This window comes from Mandrillus leucophaeus, unplaced genomic scaffold (assembly GCF_000951045.1).
Source record: "Mandrillus leucophaeus isolate KB7577 unplaced genomic scaffold, Mleu.le_1.0 Scaffold391, whole genome shotgun sequence".
In the NCBI taxonomy this organism is placed as follows: Eukaryota; Metazoa; Chordata; class Mammalia; order Primates; family Cercopithecidae; genus Mandrillus; species Mandrillus leucophaeus.
Genome location: NW_012104154.1, coordinates 400,751 through 410,713, shown reverse-complemented (window position 1 = coordinate 410,713; position 9,963 = coordinate 400,751). Strand labels below are relative to the sequence as shown.

At 39.0% G+C, this 9,963-nt stretch overlaps 1 protein-coding gene across 4 annotated transcripts in view; it reads left to right on the top strand.

Moving 5' to 3' along the window:
- The window catches only part of DIRAS2 (DIRAS family, GTP-binding RAS-like 2), a 40,471-nt gene that overhangs the window by 15,107 nt on the left and 15,401 nt on the right, over positions 1 to 9,963 (top strand). The window contains exon 1 of one of the 4 annotated variants that reach the window (XM_011991195.1): positions 9,547 to 9,620. The exons of the other annotated variants lie outside the window; for them this stretch is intronic. The gene's annotated coding sequence lies outside the window, so the exon portion shown is untranslated. Of the gene's footprint in view, positions 1 to 9,546; positions 9,621 to 9,963 lie in introns of those variants that run through there. 4 annotated transcript variants of the gene reach the window in all.

Here is a 9,963-nt window from a genome sequence, read left to right as displayed (position 1 = left end):
AAAATACAAAAATTTAGCCAGGTGTGGTGGCATGAGCCTGTAGTCGCAGCTACTGGGGATGCTAAGGTGGGAGGATCACCTGAGCCCGGGAGATTGAGGCTATAGTGAGCCATGATTGAGACACTGCACTCCAGCCTAGGCAACAGAGTGAGACCTTGTCTCAAAAAAATATACATATGTGTGTGTGTATGTGTGTGTGTGTGTGTGTGTGTATATATATTTTTTAAATTTTGTTTTATTTTGCATTTCATATATTATCCAGTTTTACATTCTCACAGGATCAGCAATGACAATGGCCACCTAGTCTTTCCAATCTGAAATGGCAAGACAATCACAGCTGTGGCTGACAGTAAAGTACAATATACTCACAAATCTATGAAAGGTGATCATTTCAACTTGTAATCAATATCAGAATTTATGAATGAAGTTAAAAAATTTTTTTTATTCTAAGTTTTCAAAATCCAGGGCAGCACATTTCAGTTCAGCCAGCTGCATTTCAAGGGGCCAGTGGCATTGTGTGGGCAGCACAGGTCTAGGGGCTGAGTGTTAGATGCTATGGCTAATAGTGATGGCTTCACACAGTCAGTGATACAGTAGGGACTTAAGGCCAGCATGCAGATGTGCATTTTAATTGGTCTTCTCAATATATTAGTTTTGTTTTGTTCATCTTGTCAGATTAGATGAGATGGTTGCTGTTTTTTTTTTTTCTTTTCTTTTTTATGCAGAACATGCAAGTTTGTTACATAGGTATACATGTGCCATGGTGGTTTGCTGCACCTATCAACCTGCCATCTAGGTGTTAAGCCTGGCATGCATTAGGTATTTGTCCTAATGCTCTCGTTCCCCTTGTCCCACAACCCCTGACTCTTGCTGTTTTCACTATAGTGTGGATGAATAAGGAGGAGCTGTCTGCCTAGCTAATGCTGCCAATTATGTTCGTTACAGACATTATCTTTAATTCATGGTTCAGTTATTGCTAAAAATGTTTATATATACAGTCATATCTATTTTTATGGTAAAATATATATATAACGTACAATTTTCCATTTAAATCATTTTCAAGCGTGTAATTAATTCAGTGACAGTAAGTAAACTCACATTGTCATGCAATCATCACCACCATCCAACTCTAAGAATCTTTTCATCTCACAAAATCCAAACGCCGTACTCATAAAACAACAACTCTCCTTCTTCCATTCCCTTAGCCCCTGGCAACTCCCATTCTTATTTCTGTCTGTGAATTTGACTGCTATATGTACCCGCTATAAGTGGAGTCGTACAGTATTTGTCTTTTTTGACTGGCTTATTTTATTTAGCATAATGTCTTCAAGGTTCATCCATGTTGTAGCATGTGTTAGAGTTTCCTTCCCATTTAAGGCTGAATAATATTTCTGTTGTCCTAGTCCAGTTTTGCATTGCTGTAAAGAATTGCCTGAGACTTCATAATTTATAAGAAAAGAGGCTTAATTGGCTCATGGTTCTGCAGGCTGTACAGAAACCATAGCAGTGTCTGCTTCTGGGGAGGCCTCAGGAGGCGTACAGTCATGGCAGAAGACAAAACGGGAGCAGGCACTTCACATGGCGAAAGCAAAAGGAATAGAGAGTTGCAGGTTGGGGGTGTGGGGAAGAGGAATGCCACATACTTTTAAATGACCAGATCTTGCAAGAACTTACTCACTTTTGCAGACAGCACCAAGCCATAAGGAATCTGCGCCCATGATCCAGACACCTCCCACGAGGCCCCACCTCCAGCATTGGGGATTACAATTCAACACAAAATGTGGGCAGGGACAAATATCCAAACTGTATCACCTGTCTGTGTACACTGCATTTTGTTTATTCATTCATCTTTTCTATGGACATTTTGATTGCTTCCACCTTCGGGCTATTGTGAGTAATACCACTGTGTGAACACGGGCACACAAAGATCTATTAGAGTCTCCGCTTTCGTTTCTTTTCCACCAAAAGTGGAATTGCTGGATCATACAGTAATTCTATCTTTGATATCTTCCACAGATTTTGGACCATTTTAGATTACCATCAGCAATGCACAAGGGTTTTGGTTTCTCTCCATCTTTGCTAACATTTTTTATTTTCTGTTTTTTAAAAATAGCCATTCTAGTGGGTGTGAAGTGGTACTTCATTGTGATACTTCATTAATTTACATCTCCCTAATGACTAATGATGTTGATATCTTTTTATGTGCTTGTTGGCCATTTGTATGTATTCTGTAGAGAAATATCTATTCAAGTTCCTTGTCCTTTTTTTTTTTTTTTTTTTTTTTTAAAGAAACAGGGTCTTGCTATGGTGCCCAGGCTGGACATGAACTCCTGGGCCAAACCATCTTCCTGCCTCAGCCTCTCTGGTAGTTTGGACTATAGGCATGTGCTGCTGCACCCAGCTTCTTTGTTCGTTTTTTAGTTGACTTGTTTGTGTTTTTGTGGTTCAATTGTAAGAGTTTCTTTATATATTCTGTATACTATATTGTTTTCAGATGTGTTTCCTCCAATTTTGTAGGATCTCTTTTTCTTCTTTTTTCTTTTTTTTTTTTTTTTTTGAGACAGTCTCAAGCTGTCGTCCAGGCTGGAGTGCAGTGGCACAATCTCAGCTCACTGAGATATCTGCCTCCCGAGTTTAAGCAATTCTCCTGCCTCAGCCTCCTGAGTAGCTGGGATTACAGGCGCGTGCCACCACGCCTGGCTAATTTCTTGTAGTTTTAGTGAGATGGGTTTTCGTGTTAGTAGCCAGGATGGTCTTGATCTCCTGACCTTGTGATCCGCCCGCCTTGGCCTCCCAAAGTGCTGGGATTACAGGTGTGAGCCACCACGCCCGACCAAGAAGGATCTCTTTTAATTTTCTTGGTAATGCCCTTAGTTGTACGAATTTTTAAAACTTAGATGAAGCCTAATTTACCTATTTATATGAGTTACAAGGGGCCTTACATAGATAAAAATTTCTTAAAAAAGAAGTACAAAGTTGAAGACTCATACTTCCCAGTTTCAAAATCTACTACAAAGTTAGAGTAAACAAAATTGGGTGGTGCTGGCATATGCACAGACATATAGAGCAATGGGATGGAATTGAGAGTCCAGAAATAAAGTCACTTTTATAGTTGATTGATTTTTGACAAGGGGGCTGAGACCATTCAATGGAGGACGAATTATCTCTTCAACAAATGGTAGTGGGATAAGTGGATATCTACATGTAAAATAATGAAGCTGGACACCTACCTCACACCATATATAAGAATTAACTCAAATAGATCAGTGACCTAAATATGAGAACTAAAACCATAAAACTGTTAGGAGAAACATAGGAGTAAATCTTCATGACCTTGGATTCGGTAATGGATTCTCAAATGACACCAAAAGCATGAGCAACAAAATAATTCATTATTGTTTGAAAGAATCGTTTTTTTGTACCTTGCCAATTTTGTAAATGTTCAGGTGGCTAACACTAGAAATTCACGTAACCAAGAATACACGGGTAGCCCACGGGCTGACAGTGAATTAAATAGTCTGAGCTGCACACGGTAGTGCATCAAGCCCTCGTAACTGGCATCAAATACTTTATTTTCCATTCATGCAGATTCGTGTGCTCCAGTTGACTTTATCTTTGGGTAACTATTTCCCTGCAGAGGTAAGCTTGCTGCATTGGCCATTGGTCATCAGTCCTCTGACCAAGACAACAATCTTGTTTGTTATTCACATGATTTTCCTTTTTGTTTTCCTTACTCACATAGAAAATGAACACATCAGAAGATGCCCAAAATGTGGTTAGGCTTTGGGCAGTCTTAAAAGTGTCATTAAGCGGCTGGGTGTGGTGGCTCATGCCTGTAATCCCAACACTTTGGGAGGCCGAGGCAGGTGGTGGTGCGTGCCTATAGTCCCAGCTACTTGGGAGACTGAGGCAGGAGAGTCGCTTGAACCTGGGAGGCGGAGGAGGTTGCAGAGAGCCTAGATTGTGCCATTGCACTCCAGCCTGGCAACAGAGTGAGACTCCATTTCCAAAAAAAAAAAAAGGTGCCATTAAGTATGTTTTATTTGGCTCTTTGGAATTTTTTGCCATCATATATTCCCCAAATGAAATTGTTCTAGACAAATATAAGTGAATCTTATTTGTATACTTAAGCTGTGGGCTTATTGGCCTCTTGGATATGAAACCTTAAAAATAATTTATGCTATCCCCGCTGTTCCAAGAAGTGTCCCATTTATATCCACTGACTTCATTCTTGCAGATAGTATGCATCTTGAAATGAGCAGCTGAGACCCTCCGGATGTGTCTCTTGCTTCCATACCTGCCCCACAGCCAGGGACGATGTCTTTATAGCACTACAACACAAGATTCCTGGAAAAGCATTCTGCTTTTTTGGATAAAGTCGAGCCATGGGTGTTTAAGTCTCTTTCATGATCAAACATTTCCCACTAACAAATCTATCATTTTTTAGATTCAGCTAAGAAGGAATATAAACATTTATTTAAATCAAGATTCTAAAAATATATGAAAGTACACTTTCCTACCTAAAGAATTTACATTTTGTTGATTTTTGTTTCTTAATGACCATTATTCACCTTGTATTATTAAGAGTTTTAAGGGGCTCTCATGTACAAATGTCAAATATAGGGTTTGTTTAAAGCTAATAACATTTTGTGGAAACCAAGTCAGTAACGGAGCAGAGACAATCTGTATAAACCTTTTAGCTTCATAAACCTTTTAGCTTAGGCTGTAGATAGAACATTTAGGGCAGAATAGTACACTAAATTATCAACCTTTTTCAAACATTTACTCTCAAAGATCTGAATTCTTCCAATCTATGATTTTCCCTCTAGTTTTGGTTGTTTGTTTAGGCAGGGTCTCATTGTATCACCCAGGTGGGTCTTGAACACCTGGTTTCAAGCGATCCTCCTGCTTCTCCTGCCTCAGCCTCCCAAGTAGCTGGAGTTACAGGTGTGTTTCACCATGCCCAGCTCCATGACTGTGTTTTGAAGCAGAATTAATTTAGAGTAAAATACAGATAAAGGCTGTGGGTTTCTTTTGCCTGAGATCATGCTTCTATCTCATTCACATGAATCCAAGTTTCTTCTAAAATATTCTTGAATGGGAAACGTGTGTCACTCAGTAAATCAAAATGCATTTTCCCTCAATCTAGGCCCTACAGGCCTAATAATGATTTTCACTGCCTAGGAGGTCTCATTTTGAATTCTTGACATAAATTTTTATATTTTATGCACTTTGGGATGGATTTTTTTTTTCTTTTCTTAATCCTTTCCTTCCTCTATCTGTCTATGTATAAGCTTTTTCAGAGTATAAGGGAGTGTTAAGACAGTTTAGTTCAACCAAGTTCAAGAAAAGAAAAATAACAGGGGTGTGTATCAAGTCATCCCAGCCTTCCCATTCAGGGGATGGGCTGTGGATAAACAGAATTGCACATCTTCAAGAGTACGCACACTCCAGCTACCTCTCCCAGCCGATGTGATGATTCTTTCATAAATCAAATGGAAAACCAGAGACCAGCAGACATGTGGGGAAACGAGCAGATGAAAAAGAAGGATTAACATGAACAAACAGACAGAGATAGCTCAGATAAGCGAGGAGAGCAGCCACAACCAATGACGATGGGCATTCTCATTGAAATTCTGCATGGTAGCGTATTTCCCAAGATAAGAAACTACTTCTGTGAAAAAGGGAAAATCAGAGTACAAGAAAGGTTATTAAAAATAGAAGATGCTGGAGAAATTGAGAATAGGTACAATCAATCCATCATCTAATAGAAGCTTCAGAAAGAGAAAAGATACAGGGATTAGAATGTTGTAATTTTTAAAAATAGAAGAAAATGTCCCCAGGCTGTGGGAAAAATTGGGTTTTTATCCCTTCTCTCCCCCTCCAGCCCTCAAAAAGCAATTCTGAATGGATCCTTGTGAATCTTCAGAACTCCAAGGTTAAAGAGAAAACTCTAACTCTTCCAAAAAGTAGGGAAAAAACACAAATTTCTTACAAAGGAAAGATAATCATACTGGCTTTGGATTTTACATGAACAAGCCTGGATGCTAAACTTAAAAATGAAATAACGTCTGAAGAAGGAAGAAATTGAACTTGGACTGCATTCAGGACTCTGTCAATCAAGTGAGAGACCATGAATTCAGAAATTTTAATGTCATCTGAAATAATTTATTAGTCTTGTTTATACCAGCACATGAAATGGTTGAAAGGAGACAAATTGAAATACCAAAATTGGCAACTAAGAATATTAGAGGGGGGAAAAAAAAACCTCCAGAAAAAAAAAAGTAAGATCCAAATGTTACTGGCAGAAAATGATTCTTCAATTAGCAAAGTTTGATGAAAGAAGATTATCCTTCTCTCTTAGTGGATCCAGTCCTATTACCTACTGCTACACTGAAAAATAGTTACAGAATCCTATTAATGTTCTTTATTGATAGGGTATAGATGCGTTTATTTATTTGAGACACTGTCTTGCTCTGCTGCCCAGGCTGGAGTGTAGTGGTGTGATCACAGCTCACTGCAACCTCATGCTCCTAGGCTGAAGAGATCCTCCTGCCTCAGCCTCCTGAGTAGCAACTATCACAGGTGTGTGCTATCACGCCTAGCTTATTTTTGTATTTTTTGTACATACGGTGTCTTGCTATGTTTCCTAGGCTGATCTTGAACTCCTGACCTTAAGCAATCCTCCTGTCTCAGCCTCCTAAATGCTGAAATTGTAGGCATGAGCCACTGCACCCGGCTTTTTGGTAGGATTTAGAAACAGGCTGTGGACAAGGCACAGAACACTTACATATTTTAGAACAAACTATAAATAACATAGCTGGAAATCTTAAATACTGATGCCTACTTTATTTTTCTTATAACTAAAATCAGGGTAGTGGAGGAAGGAATGTCATTGTGTTAATTTTGTACATAGATATGGTCCAAAGTCAGTAAGTCAAGATGCAAAGATCTGTTATTCAAACAATAAGTGCCTGATTTAAAATTATAATCATGGACATCAGAAGATGACTAAGTTCTCATTCTTTTAAATAGCTGTTATTTCTGAAAAGAGAAACTGGGTGGGGTGGGGGTCCATCCTAAATGAAGGGGACTGACTATGCATGAAAGAACATTTTATAATCACCTTATTTTTTTTTAACCACACATGCATTGTGCCCATTTTTTTGTTTTAAAGTGTACTTTTATAAAAAAATATTAAAATGCAACCAGGCTTTCTCCTGCTCTCTCTGTGAGACGAGTGATTTGACTTGGTCTGGGCGGCTTTAATTTGAGCTTCTGAAGTAACACCTGCCCTCTCTTCTCTCTTTCCTCCCCTCCTTGAAGACGGACCTGCCGTGTGCATCCTAGACCCCAGTGACTCCTGCTTCCTTGAAGATTTGCTCCATCAGTTATCCATCACCAGATCTATACAGAATCTTTCCTACCGCTCTTACCCTGCATTACCTTATACTAGTCATTCTTTCTCTTTTCCTTCATCTCCACATTTATTTCAAGAGAAATCTACATTTCTTGTCTTTCTAGCCATCTCTTTCATTTCCATCATTCCCAGGCCTATTGCAACATGACTTCTATTCCCTTCACACCCCCCAATGTCACTTAACTAAAATTTTCTCAGTCAGCATCTTCTGATGTCCACGATTATCATTTTAAATCAGCCACTTATTGTTTGAATAACAGATCTTCACGTCTTGACTTACTGACTTTGGACCATATCTATCTACAAAATTAACACAATGGCATTCCTTTCTCCACTATCCTGATTTTTGTTACAAGAAAAATAAAGTAGGCATCAGTATTTAAGATTTCCAGCTATGTTCTTAATTAAAATTATTTAACCCCTGCTTTGTGAAATCAAAGATTTACTTTCTATTTCTATCATACTTGATATCTCAACACTCCTATTCCTCTAACTGGGATCTGAAAATGTATCCTATTAGATTTTTGAGTTTTCAGATTTTTTAAATTTGAAATTTTATTTTCACGATAATTTTAAATGAATAAGATAGGATAATCTAGATATTGGCCATATAACAACAGTGTTAACATCTGTGTAACCACCACCCACATTAAGATATGTAACATTTCCAACACCCAGCAGGCCACCGTCAGGTTCAAAGAGGTTGTTGCATGTATCATTTTTTGTAGTATTTTCTCTTTTTTTTCTTTCTTTTCTTTTTCCTTTTTTTTTTTTTGTGACGGTGGAGTCTCACTGTGTCGCGGAGGCTGGAGTGCAGTGGCATGATCTCTGCTCCTGGGTTCAAGCAATTCTCGTGCCTCAGTCACCCGAATAACTGGGATTACAGGCACACACCACCAGGCCTGGGTAATTTTTTGTATTTTTACTAGAGACGGGTTTCACCATGTGGTGCGGGCTGGTCTCGAACTCCTGGTCTTGAGTGATCCACCTGCCTCAGCCTCCCAAAGTGTTGAGATTACAGGCATGAGCCACCGTGCCCAGCCTGTACTGCTTTTTCTTAAAGTATTAATATGTTCATTTAGGGTACTGTTTTTCATGGTATGAATATTTCAGGGTTTGTTCATCTTCTGTGAATATTTGGGATATTTCAATTATTTGCCTAGTAGGAATGAAGCTGAGGTCTGTTACCTTTAACAGGTTATTTCTCATACCGGGTGTCTGTGACCTGATACTCTATATGTGTGAATCATTTTCAGTAGATAATGGATTATACACAGTAGATTACTGGCCCTCCTGATGTCTATTTTTAAGTAAAAGCTTTATTGAAATGTAATTCCCCCTATTAAAGTATACATTTCTGCAGTTTTTAGTACATTCACAGGGTTTTACAGCACAGCCATTACCACTGTTCTAGGATACTTCACTGCCCCTCAAGAAACCTTGTACCTATTATCAGTTATTTCTTGCTTCCCCGCAGTGCCTACCCCACCCCATACCTAGGCAACCACAAATACCCTTTCTGTATATTTGCAATTCTGAATGTTTCATATAATGGAACCATACAGTAACATTTGTTACTGGCTTCTTTTACTTACCATAATATTTTTAGGATTCATCCAAGTTGTAGTGTGTACCAGTTCCTTTTTCTTGATGAATAATATTTCATTGAATGGATAGATCACATTTTACTTATCCGTTTATTAGTTGCAAACATTTGTGCTATTTCCACTTTTTTGCTATTATGCTTAATATTGCTATGAGTATCCTTGTATAAATTTTTGTGTGGCTATGTGTTTTTATTTATCATGGGTGTATACAGAGGAGGGGAATTGCTGGGTCATATTATGATTCTGTTTAACCTTTTGAGGAACTGCTAGAAGTTTTTCCAAAACAGCAATGTAATTTTACATTTTGGCCAGCAATGCACAATGCACAAGGATTCAAATGTTCCTACATCCTTGCCTACATTTATTTGTTATTTTCTGGGTTTGTTTTTTGTTGTTGTTGATTATAACCATCCAAGTGGGTATGAAGTAGTACTTTATAGTTTTTTGTTTTGTTTTGTTTTGTTTTAGAGATGGAATTTCACTCTTGTCACCCAGGCTAGAGTGCAATGGCACGATACTGGCTCACTGCAACCTCCGCCTCCCGGGTTCAAGCGATTCTCTTACCTCAGTCTCCGGAGTAGCTGGGATTACAGGCACCCGCCGCCACACCTGGATAACTTTTTTTTTGTATTTTCAGTAGAGAGGGTTTCACCATGTTGGCCAGGCTGGTCTTGAACTCCTGATCTCAAGTAATCCACCCGCCTTGACCTCTGAACGTGCTGAGATTACAGGCGTGGGCCACTGCCGCCAGCCTTTGTTTTGTTCTTTGAGACGGGGTCGGCGTCTTACTCCGTCACTAGGCTGGAGTGCGGTAGTGCGATCTTGGCTCACTGTAACCTCTGCCTCCCATATTCAAGCAATTCTTTTGCCTCAGCCTCCTGAGTAACTGGGACTACAAGCATGCGCCACCATGCCTAGCTAATTTTTGTATTTTTA